The sequence below is a fragment of the Chiloscyllium plagiosum genome, chromosome 21, assembly GCF_004010195.1.
Source record: "Chiloscyllium plagiosum isolate BGI_BamShark_2017 chromosome 21, ASM401019v2, whole genome shotgun sequence".
NCBI classification, from domain to species: Eukaryota; Metazoa; Chordata; class Chondrichthyes; order Orectolobiformes; family Hemiscylliidae; genus Chiloscyllium; species Chiloscyllium plagiosum.
This window is the reverse complement of record NC_057730.1, coordinates 21,546,204-21,569,136: the sequence shown is the minus strand read 5'-3', so window position 1 is coordinate 21,569,136 and position 22,933 is coordinate 21,546,204. Positions and strand designations below refer to the sequence as shown.

Genomic DNA, 22,933 nt, shown 5'->3' with positions numbered 1-22,933 from the left:
AAATGTGTGTGTGTGTGTGTGTGTGGGGGGGGTTAGTGCCAAAACAAGGAAAGTTGCCTTACAGACTCGTCAAGCCAGAGTCGGGCACTGGTCACAGAAACACAATCATAACTTTCAAACAATGTCATAGGCATCCCACTCACAGATCAGACCCAACAGAGATGGCACCATATTGGCATATAATCAGGAAGAAGTTGTCCTAGAACACCTGAGAGGCATTTGTTAAATGTGTACAAGAAAATTTTCTGATTCAGTATGTGGATGTACCTACTAGAGAAGGTGCAAAACTTGACCTACTCTTGGGAAATAAGGCAGGGCAGGTGACTGAGGTGTCAGCGGGCGAGCATTTTGGGGCCAGTGACCATAATTCTTTTAGTTTTAAAATAGTGATGGTAAAGGTTAGACCGGATCTAAAAGTTGAAGTTCTAAACCGGAGGAAGGCCAATTTTGACGGTATTAGGCAAAAACTTTCAAAATATGATTGGGGGCAGATGTTTGTAGGTAAAGGGACAGCTGGAAAATTGGAAAGCCTTCAGAAATGAGATAACGTGAGTCCAGAGATAGCACATTCCTGTTAGGGTGAAAGGAAAGACTGGTAGTTGTACGGAATGCTGGTTGACTACAGAAAGTGAGGTTTCAGTTAAGAAAAAGGAAGCATATGTCAGGTATAGACAAGAAAAATCGAGTGAATCTTTAGAAAAATATAAAAGCAGTTGTGGTATACTTAAGAGGAAATCAGGAGGGCAGAAAGGGGATGTGAGATAGCTTTGGCAAATAGGGTGAAGGGGAATCCAAAGGGGTTTTATAAATACATTAAGGACAAAAGGGTAACCTGGAGAGAACAGGGCCCCTCAAAGATCAGCAAGGCAGCATGCGTGTGGTGCTGCAGGAGATGAGGAAGATACTAAACGAGTATTTTGCATCAGTATTTACTGTGGAAAAGGACATGGAAGATATAGAATCTTGAAAAATGTCCATATTACAGAGGTGGTGGCGCTGGATGCCTTGAAACATAAAAGTGGATAAATCCTCACAACCTGATCAGGTGTATCCTTGAACTCTGTGGGAGGCTAGGAAAAGGATTGCTGGACCTCTTGCTGAGATATTTGTATCATCGATTGTCACAGATGAGGTGTCAGAAGACTGGAGGTTGGCTAACATGGTGCCATTATTTTAAAAAGATGGTAAGGAAAGGCCAGGAAACTATAGACCAGTGAGCCTGATGTCAGTGGTGGGCAACTTGTTGGAAGGAATCCTGAAGGACAGGATTTACATGGATTTGGAAATGTAAGAACTCATTAGGGATGGTCAGCACGGCTTTGTGCATGGGAAATCATGTCCCATAAACCTGATTGAGTTTTTTGAAGTAACAAAGAGGATTGATAAGGGCAGAGCGGTGGACATGATCTATATGGACTTCAGTAAGGTGTTCGACAAGTTTCCCCATGGGAGACTGGTTAGCATGGTTAGATCTCATGTGATACAGGGAGAACTAGCCATTTGGATACAGAACTAGCTCAAAGGTAGAAGAAAGGGGGTGGTGGTGGTGGAGGGTTGTTTTTCAGATTGGAGACCTGTGACCAGTGGAGTGCCACAAGGATCGGTGCTGAGTCCACTACATTTTGTCATTTATATAAATGATTCGGATGCGAATATAGGTGGTGTAGTAAGTTTGCAGATGACACCAAAATTGGGATGTAATGGAGAGCGAAGGTTACCTCAGAGTACAACGGGATCATGATCAGATGGGCCAATGGGCTGAGAAGTGGCAGATGGGAGTTTAATTTAGATAAATATGAACTGCTTCATTTTGGAAAAGCAAATCAGAGCAGGATTTATACATTTAATGGTAAGGTACTAGGGAGTGTTGCTGAACAAAGAGACCTTGGAGTGCAGGTTCATAGCTCCTTAAAAGTAGAGTCGCAAGTAGAAAGGACAGTGAAGAAGGCATTTGGTTTGTTTTCCTTTATTGGTCAGAGTATTGAGTACAGGAGTTGGGAGCCCTGAAGAAGGGCTTATGCCCGAAACGTCGATTCTCCTGTTCCCTGGATGCTGCCTGACCTGCTGCGCTTTTCCAGCAACACATTTCCAGCTCCCTACAGGAGTTGGGAGGTCATGTTGCGACTGTACAGGACGTTGGTTAGGTCACTTTTGGAATATTGCATGCAATTCTGGTCTCCTTCCCATCGGAAAGATATTGTGAAACTTGAAAAGGTTCAGAAAAGATTTACAAGGACGTTGCCAGGGTTGGAGGATCTGAGCTACAGGGAGAGGTTGAATAGGCTGGGGCTGAGGTGTGATTGTATAGAGGTTTATAAAATCATGAGGGAGATGGATAAGATAAACAAACAAAGTATTTTCCCTGGGGTGGGGGGAGACCAGAACTAGAGGGCATAGGTTTAGGCTGAGAGGGGAAAGATATAAAAGGGACCTAAGGGGCAACTTTTTCAAGTAGAGGGTTGTGCATGTATGGAATGAGCTGCCACATAAAGCGCTGGACGCTGGTACAATTGCAATAGTTAGAGTCATAGAGATGTACAGCACGTAAACAAACCATTCGGTCCAGCCTGTCCAAGCCAACCAGTTATCCCAACCCAATCTAGTCCACATCCCTCCAAACCCTTCCTCTTCATATACTCATCTAGATGCCATTTAAATGTTGCAATTGTACCAACCTCCACCACTTCCTCTGACATCCCATTCCATTCATGCACCACACACTGCATGAAAAGGTTGCCCGTTAGGTCTCTTTTCTATCTTTCCCCTCTCACCCTAAACCTATGCCCTCCAGTTCTGGACTCACCCACCCCAGGGAAAAGACTTTGTCTATTTATCCTATCCATGCCCCTCAATTTTGTAATTAAAAGGCATCTGGATGGGTATATGAATTAGAAGGGTTTAGAGTGCCGGCCAAGTGTTGGCAAATGGGACTAGATTAGGTTGAGATATTTGGTCAGCATGGACAAGTTGGACTGCAGGGTCTATTTCCATTCTGCACATCTCTATGACTGTAAGTTGGCAAACTGGATCCAAAATTGGCTTGCAAACTTCAGGCAAAGGGTGATGGTGGAGAAATGTTTTCATGATTAGAAGCCTGTGACCAGTGGTGTACCACTGGGATCAGTGCTAGGACCCTTGCTGTTTGTTAGGTTCATTAATGACTCAGATGTGAGGATAGAAGCATAATTAGTATGTTTACAGTTGACATGAAAATTGATGGTGCTATTGATAAGAGGACGACGGTCTCAGGCTGCTGTCTGATGTTGATCAGCTGGTGAATTGGGCACAACAACTTCAGATGGAATTTAAAGTGTGAAATGATGCATTTTGGGAGGTTCAATAAGGGAAGGAGATACACAATGAATGGTAGGTTCCCAGGAGCACCTTTGGAACAAAGTACTTGATGTACAAGTCCATACATTCTTGAAGGTGTCAGCACAAGTAGATTGCCTTCATTAGCCGGGAAGTAGAATACTGGAGCAAGGAACTCTTTTACAACTTTATAAAACATTGGACAGATCACAGATAGAGTACTGTCTGTATTTCTGACCACCAAACTATCAGAAGGATGAGACTGCACTGGGCATGGTGCAGAGGTGATTCATCAGGATGTTACCTTGGATAGAGAGTTTCAGTTGTAAGCAAAGACTGGATAGGCTGGGTTTATTTTCCTTGAAGCAGGGAAGGATGAAGGGGCTCTGACTGAGGTATACAAAATCATGAGAGGCACAGAGCGTAGGTGATAGAGTCATAGAGACGTACAGCATGGAAACAGACCCTTCGATCCAACCCATCCATGCCAAACAGATATCCCAACCCAATCTAGTCCCACCTGCTAGCACCCAGCCCATATCCCTCCAAACCCTTCCTATTCTATACCCATCCAAATGCCTTTTAAACGTTGCAATTGTACTAGCCTCCACCACTTCCTCTGGCAGCTCATTCCATACATGTACCACCCTCTGCATGAAAAAGTTGCCCCTTAGGTCTCTTTTATATCTTTCCCCTCTCACCCTAAACCTATGCCCTCTAATTCTGGACTCACATCCGAATTATTAATATACGATGAAAAGTAGTGGACCCAGCACCGATCCTTGTGGCACTCCACTGGTCACAGGTCTCCAGTCTGAAAAACAACCCTCCACCACCACCCTCTGGTTTCTACCTTTGAGCCAGCTCTGTGTCCACATGGCTAGTTCTCCCTGTATTCCGTGAGAACTAACCTTGTTAACCAGTCTCCCATGGGGAACCTTGTCGAATGCCTTTGTGAGAATCTTTTCTCCATGGTAGACATGTCCAACCACCAGATGGCATAAGTGTAAGATGAACAGCAAGTGGTTTAGAAGAGATCTGACAAAAACGTTTTTCACCCAGGCAACCAAAGTATGAATGTGCTGCCTGAGAGGGTTGTACTTTTGCAACATTTAAGAAGCATCTAGATGAGCACTAAAATTGCCATGGCACTGTAGGCCATGGACCAAGTTCAGGTAAACGGGATTAGTGTAGTTTGGTGCATGTTGATCAGCATTGACACGGTGGAATAAAGGGCCGGTTTCTATGCAGCATGACTGTATGACCATGAGTTCCTCCTCAACAAATTTGCCTATCACAGATACACGTGTCCATGACAGTACTGGTAAAAGTGATTACCGCAGAGTCCTCATCAAGGCAAAGTCACTCTTCACATTGAAAATATCCTCCATCATGTTATGCATCATAACTATTCCCATGTTAAATGGGATAGACTTCAAATAGATCTCGCAACTTGAGAATGGGCACTTGAATGGCATTCTGTAGGTCATCAACAGCCACAGAATTATACTCCACAACCTGAAACTTAATGGTCCAACATATCCAGCCACTTTATCATTATAATCAAATCAAAGGATAAACTCTGGTATAATGAAGAGCACAGGCAGACATGTCTACCGGGAGCAGAACCAGACATATTTAAAATGAAATGTCAACCTGGACAAGTTACAAAACAGGACTCAATTGACAAGTAGAGTAAGCAGCAAGTGACAGAGTGAAGTGATTCCACAAACAATGGATCGATCTAAGCTCTGCTGACCTACTACATGTATGATGTGGACAACTAACAATTCATTGGAGAAAAAATGCCACAATTATTTCCATCCTCAATAATGGGGACTCCAGTACATCAGTGCAAAAAAAAAAGTCTGAAGCATTTGCAACAATCTTGTCAAGTGGATAATCCAGCCAGTATTGCCTCCCTCCAAAGGTCCCCAGCATCAAAGATGACAGTCTTTAGTCATTTTGATTTACTTCATGTGGTATCAAGGAATGAGCAGAGGCACTGGATACTACAAAGGCTACGGACCCTGACAACCTTCCATCAATAATGACTTGTGCCCTCAAACTTGCTATGTTTCTAGCCAAGCTATTCTAGTGCACTTCCAACACTGGGATCAAACTGATAATGTGAAAGATCGGCTAGGTTTGCCCTGCACAATTGAAATAAAAAGGACAAATCCAACCTGGTCGATTACCACCTCAGTCATCCCTTGATCATCGGTAAAGTGATAGAAAATGTCTCCAAAGTGCTATCAAGCAGCACTTGCTGAGCAATAATCTGCTCAGTGACTGTCAACTTGGGTTCCATCAGGGTCACTCAGCTCCTGACCTCATTACAGCCTTAGTTCCAAGATGGACAAATGATCTGAATTCCAGAAGTAAGGTGATGCTGATTGCCCTTGAAAACAAAGCTGTATCTGACCAAGTGTGGCATCAAAGAGCACTAGCAAAACTGGAGTCAATGGCAACAGGGGTAAAACTCACCAGTGGCTGCAGTTTCAGAATAAGGGGAAAACCATTTAGATCTCTGGAAGTTCAGTCATTGAGTATGTTCAACACAGATATCAGTATATTCATGGATACTAATGACATCACTGCTATCTAAAGATATTGGGATAATATGAAAATGTGGTATTGAATTGGATAATCAGCTATAATCTAACATGGCAGAGCAGGCTCAATGGATCAAATGGTTTACTCCAGCTCCAAGTTTTAAACTTTGATCCTTGCTGGAAAGTGCATGTGCTAGAGACCATGAAAACTGACCAAAGAGCAAGATATTTTAAAAATGGAACCCAAAGTATTAAGGGGCGTTTTTCAATCATAGAATTGAGATGCAGGAAGCAAATGAAGTAGGGTGACAACAAAGTCAAGTAATTCAGGAAAAGCAAACTATCATTTCTTTCATGTTGCACATACAACCTTAGCACAGCAATCGTAAAATGACGTTAACCAAGCATGCTAAAAACTGTTATACTTGAATACCTCGAAATTGTTGAGGGATTACCAATACCACAAACTCAGTACTCAAAAAATTAAATACCTATTCCACCTAGGGCAGACATTAAGTACACACCTATCACCAAATAAGGAAATGCTTATTTGTTCAATGATGATTTGTGGTTTGAAAGTTTCAACAAGTTAAGACAAATAACTGATCAGTAACATTTTCTTATCTCAGTTTTTTTCTTCACTTCCCACAAGTACTCATATCACAACAGCTTCACATGAATCATTTTGACAGTATTACTATTTATCTTCTACAATTTAACTTTCTGCTATTATCACTGCAGTTGCAATGTTTATATCCTTCAGTATTACTTCCACATGATGACACAGCATTAGCACTCAGATTTAAATTCACCTTGCACCTCAATTTCCTTACCCAACAAATCTGTGCTAGCAAACCAGGTTTTAAGTTGAGACAATACCCACAGCTGTTCCACAATCACACAATTCTAAACAGAACATTTGCAGAAAGCAGTATATCAGGCAGCATCCAAGGAGGAGAATCGACGTTCTTATGCCCGAAACATCGATTCTCCTGCTCCTTGGATGCTGCCTGACCTGCTGCGCTTTTCCAGCACTACATTTTTCAGCTCTGATCTCCAGCATCTGCAGTCCTCACTTTCTCCTAGAAAGCAGTATACCCTATTTTTCTTAATTACTTATGGTTGGGCATTGAAGACATGGGAAACATTTATTGTCCACCTTGATTTCCCTTGAGAAGCAGGGTGGTAAATCTCCTTGAACCACTTTGGTCCATGTGGGAAAGGCGCATTCGCAGTTTTAAGAGACAATAATAGCAAGTAATTAAGTAAATTATTAGTGCTGAATTATTAATTGATTGGATAGATATAAATGGAAAAAAATGGGACTAGTACTAGTGCAAGACCAAGTAGTTAAGAACTGGAAATACTACAGTCTTAGTAATTTAGATGGTCAGTTTTTGTCCAATGTGTGCAGGAGGGTTTCCTGACACAGTACGTAGACTGACCAACAAGGGGCGAGGTCACATTGGATTTGGTACTGGGTAATGAACCTGGCTAGGTGTTAGATTTGGAGGTAGGTCAGCACTTTGGCGATAGTGACCACAATTCTGTTATATTTACTTTAGCGATGGAAATGGATAGGTATATACAGCAGGGAGAGTGTAATAACTGGGGAAAGGCAATAATGATGAAATGAAGCAAGATTTAGGATGCATTGGATGGGGAAGGAAACTGCAGGGGATAGGCACAATTGAAATGTGGAGCTTATTCAAGGAACAGCTAGATGTGGCAGGCAGGCAGGAAGTGGCCGAGCGAGGATTACGTGGTTTACTAAACAAGCTGAATCTCTTGTCAAGAGGAAGGAGGAGATTTATGTTAGGACAGGGATCAGTGCTGGGTCCACTACTTTTCATCGTATATTAATAATTCGGATATGAGTCCAGAACTAGAGGGCATAGGTTTAAGGTGAGAAGGGAAAGATATAAAAGAGACCTCGGGGCAACTTTTTCATGCAGAGGGTGGTACATGTATTGAATGAGCTGCCAGAGGGAGTAGTGGAGGCTAGTACAATTGCAACACTTAAAAGGCATTTGGATGGGTATATGAATAGGAAGAGTTTGAAGGAATATGGGCTGAGTGCTGGCAGGTGGGGCTAGATTGGGTCGGGATATCTGGTCGGCATGGACGGGTTGGATCGAAGGGTCTGTTCCCATGCTGTACGTCTCTATGACTCTAGCATGAGGGGTGAAGGCTCAGTTAGGACGCTTCAGACTTACAAGTTAACCAGGAAGGTTACAAGTTAACCTAAAGAGAGAGAACTAAGAAGAGCCAGGAGGGGACATAAGACATCGTTGGCAGATGGGATCGAGGAAAACCTGGGGCGGCAAGGTGGCTCAGTGGTTAGCACTGTGGCTTCACAGCACCAGGGACCTGGGTTTGATTCCTGCCTCGGGCAACTGTCTATGTGGAATTTGTACATTCTCCCCGTGTCTGCGTGGGTTTCCTCTGGGTACTCCAGTTTCCTCCCACAATCCAAAGGATGTGCAGATTAGGTGAATTTGCCATGCTAAAATTGCCCATAGATTAGGTGCAGTAGTCAGGGGTAAATATTGGGTCGGGGAATGGGTCTGCGTCAGTTACTCTTCAGAGGGTCAGTGTGGACTTGTTGGGCCAAATGGCCTGTTTCCACACTGTAGGAAATCTAATCAATTGGAAAACCCTAAAACTTTCTATAGGCATATTAGGAATAAAAGAATGATTAAAGTAAGATTAGGGTCAATCAAGGACAGCAGTGGGAAGTTGTGTGTGGAGTAAGAGGAGATAGGGAAGCACTAAATGAGTATTTTTTGTCAGTATTCACATTAGAAAAAGACAATATTGTTGAGGAGATTATTGAGGTACAGACTACTAGACCAGATAGGATTGAGGTTCACAAGGATGAGGTGTTAACAACTTTGCAAAGTGTGAAAATAGATAAATCCCCTAGGCTGGATGGGAATTTCTTAGGATTCTCTGGGAAGCCAGGGAGAAGACTGCAGAGCCTGTGGCTTTGATACTAGTGAGCCTTACTTCGGTTGTGGGCAATGTTTTGGAAAAGTTTATAAGAGATAGGATTTATAATCATCTCGAAAGGAATAAGTTGATTAGGGATATTCAACATAGTTTTGTGAAGGGTAGGTCATGCCTCACAAACCTTATTGAGTTCTTTAAGAAGGTGAACAAACAGGTGGATGAGGGTAAAGCGGTTGATATAATGTATATGGATTTCAGTAAGGCATTTGATAAGATTCCCCATGGTAGGCTATTGCACAAAATACAGTGGCGTGGGATTGAGGGTGATTTAGTGGTTTGGATCAGACATTGGCTAGTTGAAAGATGACAGGAGGGTGGTGGTTAATTGTGTTAGGTTCCCTTCTTGAGATTCTTACACACTCGATGCAACTGAAATACACCAACTTCTGTGAACAGCCACGATTTATTTCAGCAAGTACAAGTTTTTGAAGGATCACGTAACATTTTTTGCGATGCTTGCGGAGCTGTGTTATGTGATGTCCCCCCCCGATTAAGGGAACAGTCCTCCCTTTATACAGGATTTTACATCACAGTCAGTCATGCACACAAGACACCACCCGCTGCCACACCCCAGAGTCACATGCCACCCAAAAACCTTGTAAAGTGATTAGGTTATTCCTCAAACTGCAGTGTTTATAGAGTATGATTAGATAGTCACATCCTGCCTGCAAGACAGAAAATCACACCCCCCAGGACATCCAATCTTACGTGTCAGCAAAACAAATTAACCCTTTAACATCTCAATGGGAAACGTTCGTCATGGAGTTCAATTACTAGTGGTGTACCACAAAGATGTGTTTTGAGGCCACTGCTGTTTGTCATTTTTATAAATGACCTGGATGAGGGTATAGAAGGTTGGGTTGTAAATTTGCGGATGAAACTAAAGTTGGTGGAGTTGTGGATAGTGCCGAAGGATGTTGCAGGTTACAGAGGGACACATTATCTGCAGAGCTGGACAGAGAGGTGGCAAATGGAGTTTAATGCAGAGAAGCGTGAGGTGATTCACTTTGGAAGGAGCCACAAGAATAAAGAGTACCGGGCTAATGGTAAGATTCTTGGTAGCGTAGATGTCCATGTACATAAATCCCTGAAAATTGCCACTCGGGTTGATAGGATTGTTAAGTAGGCGAATGGTGTGTTAGCCTTTATTAGTAGAGAGATTGAGTTTTGGAGCCATGAAGTCATGTTACAGCTGTACGAAACTCTGGTGCCACCGCACTTGGAGTATTGCATATAGCTCTGGTCACTGCACTATATAAAGGATGTGGAAGTTTTGGAAAGGATTCAGAGGAGATTTACTAAGATGTTGCCTGGTATGGAGGGAAGATCTTTTGAGGAAAGGCTGAGGTACTTAAGGCTGTTTTTGTTAGAGAGAAGGAGGTTGAAATGTGATTAATTGAGACATAAAATAATCAGAGGTTACATAGGTTGGACAGTGAGAGCCTTTTTCTTCGGATGGTGATGGCTAGCACGAGTAGACATAGCTGTAAATTGAGGGGTGATAGACATAGCGCAGATGTCGGAAGTAGTTTCTTTCCTCAGAGAGTAGTAGAGGCTTAGAACATACTGCCTGCAACAGTCATAGACTTGCCAACTTTAAGACCATTTAAATGGTCATTGGATAAACATATGGATGAAAATGGAATAGTACAGGTTAGATGGGCTTCAGGCTAGTTCCACAGATAGGCACAACATCGAGGGCCAAAGGGCCTGTACTATGCTGTAATGTTCTGTGTTCTACAATTTTTGTGGTGCAGTGATAGTGTCCCTATTTCTGAGCCATAAGACCTAGATTCAAGTCCCAACTGCTTCAGAGGTATAAAGAGAATCTCTGAGCAGGTTGATTAAAGTAACTAGATTCTAATCTGGAAAAGCAAAGTCAATTGCTATGCGTCATGAAAAATAGCTAACCAACTTGAAGTTAATAAAACAAATTTGAAGCTCATTTTGCACAGTAGTTGTGCTCCTACCTCTGGACCAGGAAGTCTGGGTTCAAGTCCCACATGCTCTAGAGGCGTGTCATGATATCTCTAAAACAGGTTGATTAGAAAACTGAAAATAAAACCAAGTGGTTTATAAAATCTATCCACAAAGAAAGGTGAATTGGGTTCTATGTCACTGATCAGCTTATATCTGATTTGACATTGTTAGCAGAGGATGGCGGCTGAAAGGTGAAGATTGGATACTAAATGTTATTTTCTGATAAAAGATAGTAATTTGAACATCTTTTGAGAAGAATGTCTGAAATGAAGTATAAAAGTGTTGGAATATGATTTTCAATTAGTATTAACGAGGACCTTAAAATCAATGGAGAAATTAAGTAGACATATGGACATTGGTTATGACTCTACCACACAGAAAGCAAGGTATGGTGTTGGTACTGTTTCCTGCTTTAAGAATTAGGTTGAAAGAACTCTCACAGCTACAGGCTCAATATTTGGACACCTAGGAAGGTGTAGATAAAATATCAACAGTGATAGAGAAAATGTATTTTAAAAATCATCTATTAAATGCATACAGAGGCAATGGCAAACTCTGATAAATTTAAAAAGTTGGAGAGTTAGTCCACAGAAAGATGTATAATGGAATTTAACAAATGGCATTCAAGATTGAAAAAAATCTACATGGAGGTTCCTAAATCAATGATTGCCTTGAAGTTGCTGGACTGTGCTAAGGTGTCAAACATAATTAGACTCCTAGTATTAACTAGAGTTAGATTTTGAAGAAAAACATTTCTAAACAGTTTTCCTAAGCCTTTAAAAATAAATCTCAGAAAACATTCACTTCAGCGACCTTTATGGCTCCAATGGGACATTTAGCAGCAACACAAAGAACGGAAGATTCATGGCACTGTGAGATCACCAAAAAACAAGCTAGAATTGTCAATATGAATGGAGAATCATTACTACAGGAGTGAGGATAAGAGGCAATTAGAGCATTAATTATACACAGACAACAGAAATTGGGAAACTCTAACTGAAAATGAATCCCTGAAATATCCAAAATATTGTCAACAAATCTTTTAGCTGCCACTCAAAATGCTATTACGCAATGAAGAGTCCTAAATGTAATTACAAGGTTTTAACATAAGTTTGAAATGACATGATGGTGACACTGATCAGACACAAAATTCTGTAAGTTACATGAAATAGCCCAGTAATAAATGCTTTCATTGCAGGGTAATTCAATTGCACTGCATTGTACAAGAGACACACAACGTTTCGTCCCCTGTCTAGGTGACATCCTCAGTGCTTGGGAGCCTCCTGTGAAGTGCTTCTGTGGTGTTTCCTCCGGCATTTATAGTGGCCTGTTCCTGCCGCTTCCGGTTGTCAGTTTCAGCTGTCCACTGTAGTGGCCGGTATATTGGGTCCAGGTCGATGTGTTTGTTGATGGAGTTTGTGGATGAGTGCCATGCTTCTAGGAATTCCCTGGCTGTTCTTTGTTTGGCTTGCCCTATAATGGTAGTGTTGTCTCAGTTGAATTCATGTTGCTTGTCGTCTGCATGTGGGGCTACTAAGGATAGCTGGTCGTGCCGTTTCGTGGCTAGTTGATGTTCATGTATGCGGATCGTTAGCTGTTTTCCTGTTTGTCCTATATAGTGTTTTGTGCAGTCCTTGCATGGGATTTTGTACACTACATTAGTTTTGCTCATGCTGGGTATCGGGTCCTTCGTTCTGGTGAGTTGTTGTCTGAGGTGGCTGTTGGTTTGTGTGCTATTATAAGTCCTAGTGGTCGCAGTAGTCTGGCTGTCAGTTCTGAAATGCTCCTGATGTATGGTAGTGTGACTAGTCCTTTGGGTTGCGGCATGTCCTCGTTCCGTTATCTTTCTCTTAGGCATCTGTTGATAAAATTGCGCGGGTATCCGTTTTTGGCGAATACCTTGTATAGGTGTTCCTCTTCCTCTTTTTGCAGTTCTGGTGTGCTGCAGTGTGCCGGACTGACAACCGGAAGCGGCAGGGACAGGCCAATATAAATGCCGGAGGAAACAAAAGCATCTGATGATTTGTTGTGGTTCTGTTCGCCGAGCTGCAAATGTTTATTGTAAACGTTTCGTCCCCTGTCTAGGTGGCATCCTCAGTGCTTGGGAGCCTCCTGTGAAGCGCTTCTGTGGTGTTTCCTCCGGCATTTATAGTGGCCTGTCCCTGCCGCTTCCGGTTGTCAGTTTCAGATCTCCGCTGTAGTGTTTTGTGCAGTCCTTGGATGGGATTTTGTACACTACATTAGTTTTGCTCATGCTGGGTATCGGGTCCTTCGTTCTGGTGAGTTGTTGTCTGAGGGTGGCTGTTGGTTTGTGTGCTGTTATAAGTCCTAGTGGTCGCAGTAGTCTGGCTGTCAGTTCTGAAATGCTCCTGATGTATGGTACTGTGGCTAGGCCACTATGTATGGTAGTATGGATAGGCCACTATAAATGCCGGAGGAAACACCACAGAAGCACTTCACAGGAGGCTCCCAAGCACTGAGGATGTCACCTAGACAGGGGACGAAACGTTTGCAACAGAACCACAAATACGAGCACCCGAGCTACAAATCTTCACCCAAACTTTGAGACACACAACCATAGCACATGCAGTGGATTGGTCAAAGATCTTTAAATATTAAGCACTGAAGTAAGGTTAAGAAATTTGAGCATTCTACTCAATTTAAAGATTGGGAATGGCGAGCTTAAATCACTAGAGTGGTGATTCCCTGCAAAATAGATAGGACAAACCACTTTATCACAGTATCAAGTGAAATACCCTGGACATGAACCATAAGGTAATTATTTTGGCAAGTCTTTGGATTTACCAAACCACAACTTCTCGAATAAAAATATTAAGGTAGTGTTACTGGCATCAGGGAATAGTAGTTTAAAAGGAAAAAGGCTAATTATATTAAAACTACATCAGCAGTCTGCCTACCCATTTTCAAGTTCCTAAATTTGTAGAAAAGATGTGTTAAATGTAATATGTAAACAATATATGAGTACACTATCTCAACCAATAGTGATTCTCCCATCAATGAGACTAAGTCTGTTGCCACAACTTTGTTAACGTTATGTGATAAGACAAAAAAAGTCACCTTGCAATTCACAGACAAGGCATCTAGATTTAGTCAGTTTACAATAATATATAGTAAAGAGAAAAGAAAAATAACAGGCGAGGTATTGGAAAAATAAATAGGGATACTAAAGTCCTAACTGAAAACCTGAAAGAGTTTGCCAATGCTTGGGATACATGTGAAAATATGAACACTGCAGCACTGCACATGACAGCACACAGTCCTTTGTTAAAGGAATGTGTGAAAGAAATCACACAGTAATAGATCTACCTAGCCACAGTTTGAAGAGGTCCTATAGTCATTGCGTCTGTACCAACCTATTTACACTAATCTCACTTTCCAGCATAGCCTAACAATCTAGTGCTTTATAAATCCTAGTTTACATCTTGGTTTATCTACTGACATCTGCCCTAGCATGAACAGCCCATACAAAACTCTGCAAACAGTTAGGGGTTGGGGTACATGTTAACCGTTTCATCGGAGAAATTGAAGAATTCCTCTGGGAATGAGCGATTACTCACCAGTCTTGAAGGGACTACAATCAGCACTATTTCTACTCACTGCATGCAGGTGTAAAAGGCACTCAAAAAGGCTGAGGATTCAGAGAAAATTCAGACAGCCTCACAACACTGAAAACCGATCAGAAATATGCTTTAATCCATGAAACATGGGTATAATGCAAAAATAAAGAGCAGAAAGAGTGGAAAGTTCAGCTAAGGATTTGGAAAAACAGCAATTTTATAGCATGGCAATGAAACTGTTGGGTATATTCCTCAAGGTTAATTAACACTGACTGCACACTTACAGAGCCTCAACTACATATTGGACAGTTACGGGGTCAAGATGATAGCAGGTACAGAGGAACCTCGATTATTCAGCATTCGATTAACTGAATGTCAGATTATCCGAACAAGATCGCAAGGTCCTGATGTTTGGCTAACGATGTTAATCCTGTATTTGATTAACCGAACCAAAGACTCCCTACCTGTGTCCTTTGGATAATCTAGGGATGGCTGTAGAAGGTTGGCTGAATATGAGCAAAATGATGCAGTGACATGGGAAAAAGCTATTTGTCCAGAGAACAAGAACTGAAAGCAGTCACCAAAGTAACATGTGTGCCAGAATGGGGCAGTGAATGGAGGAATGGCACCATTCTCGGGAGAGCAAGAAAAGTTAGTAAATGTGCGAGATGAGAGCTGGAAAGGATTTGGTATATAGTGCATATAGAAGATCCCAGATGGGAAGAGACAGTTTTAATATATAGATGGATATGCACAGGAAAAAAAAGTTCTCCTGGTGGGACATATGTAGCTAGATTTAGTCACTTTACAATAACATCTAGTGAAGAGAAGAGAAAAATAGTGGGCGAGGTAATGGAGAAAGAGAGTGTGGACTGGACTGGTGATACCAGCTAAAGTGTTAGCTGAAAATCTGGAGGAATTTGCCAATGTTAGAGATACATGTGAAAATATGAATACTGTAGTAATGCACATGGCAGCAGAAAGTCCTTTAGTAATGGAACTTGTGAAAGCTAAAGCCAGACTAGTAGCTCAGGGCTTTAAAAAGAGAAACTTGGTCAATTTGATCAAGTGGATTATCTACTGCAGTAAAGGTGATCTTAAAGACCTCCTTACCGTTTTACACAACATATTCCTAGGAACATAATTCAGTTGATTTAAAAGCTTCATTTCTGCAGCATGAAAAGTTTCAACATGAAGCATTTATGAAACCACCTTAAAAAGGTGACAAGAAAGGAAACTACAGAAATTAAACAAATGTTTTAATGGATTGAATGATGCAGTTTTACCATTTACATCAATTACTTAGATGAGGGGATTGAAAACGTGATTGCTAAATTTGCAGATTACACAAAGGTGGGCAGGAAAATATAGTTGTAAGAAACAATAATGTACTCAATAAAGATCAAGTGAGTGAGTAAAATCTTACAGATGGAGCAGAATGTGGGAATATGTGAAGTTGTTCATTTTGGTAGCAAGAATAAAAAAGGCACGATTTAAATGGAGAATGACTGCAGATTTGAGGTGCAGAGGGATTTTGGCACAAAAAGTTAGCTTATAGGTACAGAAAATGATTAAAACAGTAATGGAATGCTTATCTTTATTACAAGAGGAACTGAACATAAAAATAGAGATGTCATGCTTCAGTTACAATGGGCATTTCTGAGATCACATCGTGAATGCTGTGTGACATAAATACACTGGTGATGGCTGAGAGGAGGTCTACTAGATTGACACATGAAGCACTGAATAGGCTGAGCTTGTTTTTCTACTGAAGTTTAATATAGTGAGGATTGAGCTTCATTTATAAGCACCCGAATGGTTTTAATAAGGTAGACATGGAATTGATGTTTACTGTTGCGGGTGGATCCAGAACTAGGTGCCACTGCTTTAAAATTAGGAGTCGTCCTTATAGGTCCGAAGATGCGCAGGTTAGGGCAGATTAGCCATGCTAAATTACCCATAGTGTCCAGGGATGTTCAGGCTAGATGGATTATCCTTGGAAATTTAAATTTGAATGATTGTCACTTGCATTTTACAGGGATTAACACAGTAAAATACACTGAAAAGACTTCAACTGTTGCCACAATATTCTGACATTTATAATAGTTTAAGAGTAAGAAGAGTAAAAACATATAACGATCTCGTGTCCATCCTCATTCCGCTGCCTCCACCAGGAGTCACGGATCAGCTCACCAGTGACACCATCACCTCGCTGCTGTCTGCACTGGACTCATCAACACAGGAGTCACCACTTATTGGCGCCTTTTTTTATTACTGGGCCAATTTTGCCATGCCAAGTCCCATGCTGAATCTACACTTGCCCTGCTCCTAGGAGTCACCAACTCTGCTGCCACCTTGCTGATAACCAGGAATCTCCACTCTGTGCCTAACTGCAACTGCACTCAGGAGCCCCCCTGGCTCTGCTACTGCCTTGATGACGCCAGGAGTCCCTACTCTGAGCATAGCAAGTGGTCGCCAGGAGACCCTGCTCTGGGCCCTACTGCAATCGACAGTCCCGCTCCAGCTGCCCTCCTCCAAGATGTCATCTTATCAGTACCACACATTTTGAAGTGTCACTGCCGCCACTTCCAATCACTGGAGGAGCTTTTCTGCTGCTGCTGCCGACCCCAAACGAGGATATTCTTGCTGCTGCCAACACTCCTCTCACAGCCCATCGATGCTGCCAACTAACCACCAAAGAAAATAAAAATGAAAGAAAGAGCAGAAGAAAAAAGAAAAAACAAACAAGCAGATGGAGAAAATGAGCCCCGGCCAAGAGCCCGCATGCACCACTGCGCTATCTTGGGACTAGAAAAGTTGATTGTGAGTATATGAACCTGTATGGCAACGATTTTTCTCCACTTCCTATAAAAACATTCAAACTGTTTTTACATAACCATTCTGGCAGTTTAATTATTTACATTTAATATATTTTTTTCCAATCTCACTTCAATTCCATTTCAATATTCCTACAAACTGAACAGCATTAACAATCAAAAGAAAATGCATCAGCGATATTCTTTACTTGTATTTAATGACTGAATCATGAACAAAACAATAAAATATTTAAACTCAATTACAATACTAACGAGAAAAAAAATTGATTTAATGTCTCAGTTCAAGTTTGCAACAAACCAGCATCCACAACCTAATCCTCAACCACTGGGAAATGTTGATCACCCCCATTCAAACCAGACTTCTGAACGTTTCACCGACCTTGTTGCTTTCAGAACCCAATCAAACACCCAGACAGGACAGGGAACGAGCCCTTTTGAGGGACACGGGGACAGAACAATTTATTCTATAACACTGACACAATTAGTAGTACTGAACATGACGAGTCTCACCATTATGATCCTGAAGAGGATGGCAATGTTGTGAAAGGACTGAGGCTGGTACAATTGCAACATTTAGGAGGCATTTGGATGGGATATGAATAGGAAGGGCTTGGAGGTATATGGGCCGGTGCTGGCAGGTGGGACTAGATTGAGTTGGGATATCTGGTTGGCATGGACGGGTTGGACCGAAGGGTCTGTTTCCATGCTGTACATCTCTATGACTCTATGACTGGTCGATCCTGGCCCTTCCCACCAGAGAAGAAAGGGGAAGGATTCCAATAACCACAGACTGAGACAGTTCCCTACTTAGATAGTCCCTAACTTAACCCTGGAGGGGTAAGCAAAGCCACTATGAAAGTTTACACTCCCTGGAAACCCCAAGAGGCATACTTAATTATGTCTCACACCCCAAACTGAAAAGCCCGGCGGATTTTATAGATTAATTATTGGCACAATCCAGATGTGTCAGGCTACACCTCAAAGTCTTTTCAGTTTGTGCTGTATAGCATTGACCCTGAACAAGGGATCTTGATGGAAAACCCAGTTGGGAGGACATAATGATTGGGCAGCCTTTGTCGGTGCAGGTCCCCAGCCCATGGATCAAATCCAGGCAACTGGGGGGCTCTTCAAAGGACCTTGCAACAATCTGTGTATATAACTAAAGTACTAGACCCTAATACAGCAGACAACCTTTCTCCACCAGTAACCCTTTCTCAGCCTGACTATCCACCCTTCCAATTTACCCCATATTGATGAAGGAACCAGAGGAGGAACCAATAGCCTGCTTTACCAGTGAGGGTAACAAAATCCCCTTTATGATTGATACCGGTGCCACAGGTTCAACGCTTGAAACCTCCTGTGTGCACCACCACAGGTTTAGAATCTCATCCACCTTTATGAACAGTAGCAGCCTAATCAGGAAGGAGAGACCATATCCCCTGACAGAACTACTAACTATTCAATTTGGCTTCCAGACCTGTACTGTCCAATTCGCCCAAACCCCTGATTTAGGGAACAACCTAGCAGGAAGAGATTTATTGTGTTCCCTCAGAGTAGAGATTCTCTGCTTTGAAGAGGTCATTACCATTAAAAACAACATCACTTAGAGACAATTTTGGATCTATTGTGGCCACTAGTGGTGGGCTGTTGATTTACAGTCATAGAGTTGTACAGCACGGAAATAGACCCTTCAGTCCAACCAGTCTATGCTGACCAGATATCCCGACCCAATCTAGTCCACCTGCCACCACCCGGCCCATATCCCTTCCTATTCATATACCCATCCAGATGCCTTTTAAATGTTACAATCACACTAGCCTCCACCACTTCCTCTGGCAGCTCATTTCACACCCGTACCACCCTCTGTGTGAAAACTTTGCACTTTTAGGTCTCTTTTATATCTTTCCCCTCTCACCATAAACCTATGCCCTCCAGTTCTGGACTCCCCCCACCCCAGGGAAAAGACTTTGTCTATTTATCCTATCCATGCCCCTTATGATTTTATAAACCTCCATATGGTCACCTCTTAGCCTCAGAAGCTCAGGGAAAACAGCCCCAGCCTTTTCAACCCCTCCCTTAGCTCAAATCTTCCAACCCTGGCAACATCCTTGTAAATCTTTTCTGAACCCTTTCAAGTTTCACAACATCTTTCCGATAGGATTACATGCAATATTCCAAAAGTGGCCTAACCAATGTCCTGTACAACCGCAACATGACCTCCCAACTCCTGTACTCAATACTCTGACCAATAAAGGAAAGCATACCAAATGCCTTCTTCATTATCCTATCTACCTGCAACTCCACTTTCATGGAGCTATGAACCTGCACTCCAAGGTCTCTTTGTTCAGCAACCATTAAGTGCATAAGTCCTGCTAAGACTTGCTTTCCCAAAATGCAGCACCTCACATTTATCTGAATTAAACTCCCATCTGCCACTTCTTAGCTCATTGGCCCATCTGATCAAGATCGGAGGCCAGAGGATTTTACTCCTCCACTGCAGGCCCCCGATCCCCAAATAACCTTTTACTATGATTCCACTGGAGCTTCCACTCAGCTGGCAGCCACCTTTGCTCTCTTCCTAGGATCGACTGTCACTGTCACTATTACCATTATGGAGGACACTGAAGGTAAGGAGGGATCTGGTTTCTCCCCATATTACCTTGTCTGTGAACAAGGGATATAAAGCAAAGTCCCTGAGATTCTTAGCACACCATTTACAGCAACGGTGTCACTGACGTGGCCCAATAGCTAAGTGAGGGGTATTTAACTTATTATTCCAGCCCTTTCACTGTAGCAAGCGTACTTTGCCACCTGAACGCTGACACGATCCCTCGGAAGAACCCTTTCCTGATCTCTAGTCGGCCTCCAAGCATGAAGTAGGATGCACTCCTATGGAGCCTATATGAGGAGCAAAACTGCCTTCAATATCCCAGCACCCCCGAAGACCAGAAGCAATCGAAGGGATATCAACTTTGATAGATTTGTTCCCCCGACAAGACATTCTAGTTCCCTGCCAAATCGCCTTGCAATTCCCCATTCTACTTCTCCCAAAGCCAGGACACCCAGAATGGAGATTAGTACAGGATCTCAGACAGATTAATAGAATGGTTTGTCTTTACACTTGGTCGTGCCAAACCCTGAGACAATTCTTAGCAGCATCTCCGCTAGTGCCTGCATTTTCACCCTGGTTGACCTACAGCATGCTTTCTTTGCTCTCCCTCTAGCAGCTGATTCCCAATATTTGCTTGCCTTTACCTTCAAAGATCAGCAGTACACTTGGATGCACCTCCTCAGGGATTTGTCCATTCACCCACTTTATTCTCATAGGTATTGCACCAGCAGCTTTCAGAGCTTTGAATCCTGGGCAGCTCCACCATTGTCCAACATGTTGATGACTTTCTCCTAGCTAGTTCTTTGGAATCTGCTAACATCACAGATACCAACTGTCTCCTGAACGCCCTCCATCCTTGGGGGTATGTCTTATCAGCCAGCAAGGTTCAGTGCATCCTGCGCTGAGTCACATTCCTGAGAACCTTGCTCAGTGCTTCTGACTGACAGTTAACCCTAGAACGTATCACACCCATTCTAGCTACCCCCTCTCTCCAAACGCCAAGCAAGTGCGTGCCTTCTCAGGTCTAGTTAACTACGGCCGAAGTGGCTCCCTCACATAGCACTTTCCAAACAGTTAACCCCTTTGACCTCAAGCAAGCTTCAAAGACCTTCACCCTAAAAGAAGAACAAAAGTCAGCTTTCACTGAATTAAAAATGGCCCTTGCCAGCACACCAGCCCTCGGAAGACCATTGTAATGACAGGCCTTCCAGTTGTACGGCAGTATCCTAGAGGACTCTGCAACTGCTGTTTTAACCCAAACCCACGGGGATTGCAAGAGACCAGTGGCCTATTACTCAACTCGCTTTGACCCTGTTGCCATGGGCCTCCCATCCTGCTCACAAATTCTCCTGGCTATCTACTCCCTTGTAACAGCTTTCAATATTACTCTCCAAAACTCCTGACTATCTATTCGTCACATGCTATTGTAGCCCTCCTGACGTCCCATCAGACCCAACACCTTACACAAGCACGACTTAGCCGTTATAAAGTAGCTCTTCTCTATAAAACCCCCTTCTGACTTTCTTCTACTGCTCAACTGTGAACCCAGCGACCTCCCCAGGGGAGCTCTCAGAATCCCCACCTCCCCACCATGATTGCCTTTTGCGCAATCACATCTTAACCTCCCCTCAACTAGATCTTGTAGACGCCCTATTACCCACACCAGATCTTACCCTCTTTGTGGATGGCGGTTCTTCGATATCACCCTTTCAGGGTATGCAATCGTGAACCACACAGACACCTCAGAATCAGCCTCCTTCGATCCCCCGGTATCTGCTCAGAAAGCAGAATTCTTTGCTCTAACACAGGTTTGTATCCTGACTACAGAAAAATTGGTACATCTATACATGGACTTGCGGTATTGGTGTGGTCCATGACTTCGGCCAGCTATAGTCACAACACGGATTTCTGACCTCCTCGGGAACATCTATTCAAAACTCATTATATGTCTGAAATCTCCTCAAAGCCATCCTCCTCCCCAAGCAATTGGCCACAATCAGATGTGCTGCCCATGTAATGAATAATACGGACATCAGCAATGGCAATGCCAGAGCTGATGCAGCTGCCAAAGACGCAACACCAGCTCACAATACTATTGTGTCCTCTATGAACCAGCAGGCACTAAAATCGATCACCTGCCTCGAAAAAACAAGCATTGTCACTGTGCAGCGTTTGCTGGGGGACACCCCGACCCAGAGAAACAAACATTGGAGATGCATAGGTGTTTGCACGCTGTGAGAAAAGGCCTCTGGATCATCCCAGCCAGCCAAGTATGTATACCTGATGTTTTATTATCAATGCTGATTGACTGTCTTTATACTAATACCTACTCTTGCAAGGAGGGAATTAGTAATATCATATTGCATACCTGTTGGCAGCCCCAACTAACTGAGGCAGCCCAAACATGTTTAACATGTCAGCAAAATGACGCAGGCCAAGGGGTGCAGTGTGCAACAGGGAGAACACCCTTGCCAGGTAGTCCATTCAAATGCATCCAGCTTGATTTCATTGAACTGCTACGTGTACATTGTTGTAAATACTATCTTGTTATTACTGACGTATTTAGTAGATGGATCAAAGCCTTTCCGAACACTAATAATAAAGCCTCAACTGTGGTAAAATCACTCCTGACCGAGTTCATACTGAGGCTTGGGGTGCCTTGGCAGCTTAGGTCAGACAATGCCTCCACTTTGTAGGGAAAATCAACAACAAACTACGTGAGGTGCTGGATATCCAGCAGCAATTCCATTGCGCTTACCACCCTCAGGCAGCAGGCATAGTGGAAAGAGCGAATGGGACTCTTAAAACCAAACTAACTAAGTTAATGTCTGAAACAGGCCTCAACTAGTTGAAAGTCTTATTTTTAGCCCAGTATCACATAAGGATTACCCCACACTCAACCACTGGACTGTAGGCAGCCGAAATTATTTATGGCTGACCTAGTAGCACACCTTGGGATGCACTCATCCATCTAGACTTAAATATTATGGGAGAGGAAATGTAGAGGTACTTTCAGCAGCTAGCATTGTCCCTAAAGTTTCTCCACTC

At 42.8% G+C, this 22,933-nt stretch overlaps 1 protein-coding gene across 6 annotated transcripts in view; it reads right to left on the bottom strand.

The window, feature by feature from the left end:
• The window catches only part of LOC122560629 (CREB-binding protein-like), a 209,445-nt gene that overhangs the window by 150,280 nt on the left and 36,232 nt on the right, over positions 1 to 22,933 (bottom strand). The gene's annotated exons all lie outside the window — the stretch shown is intronic.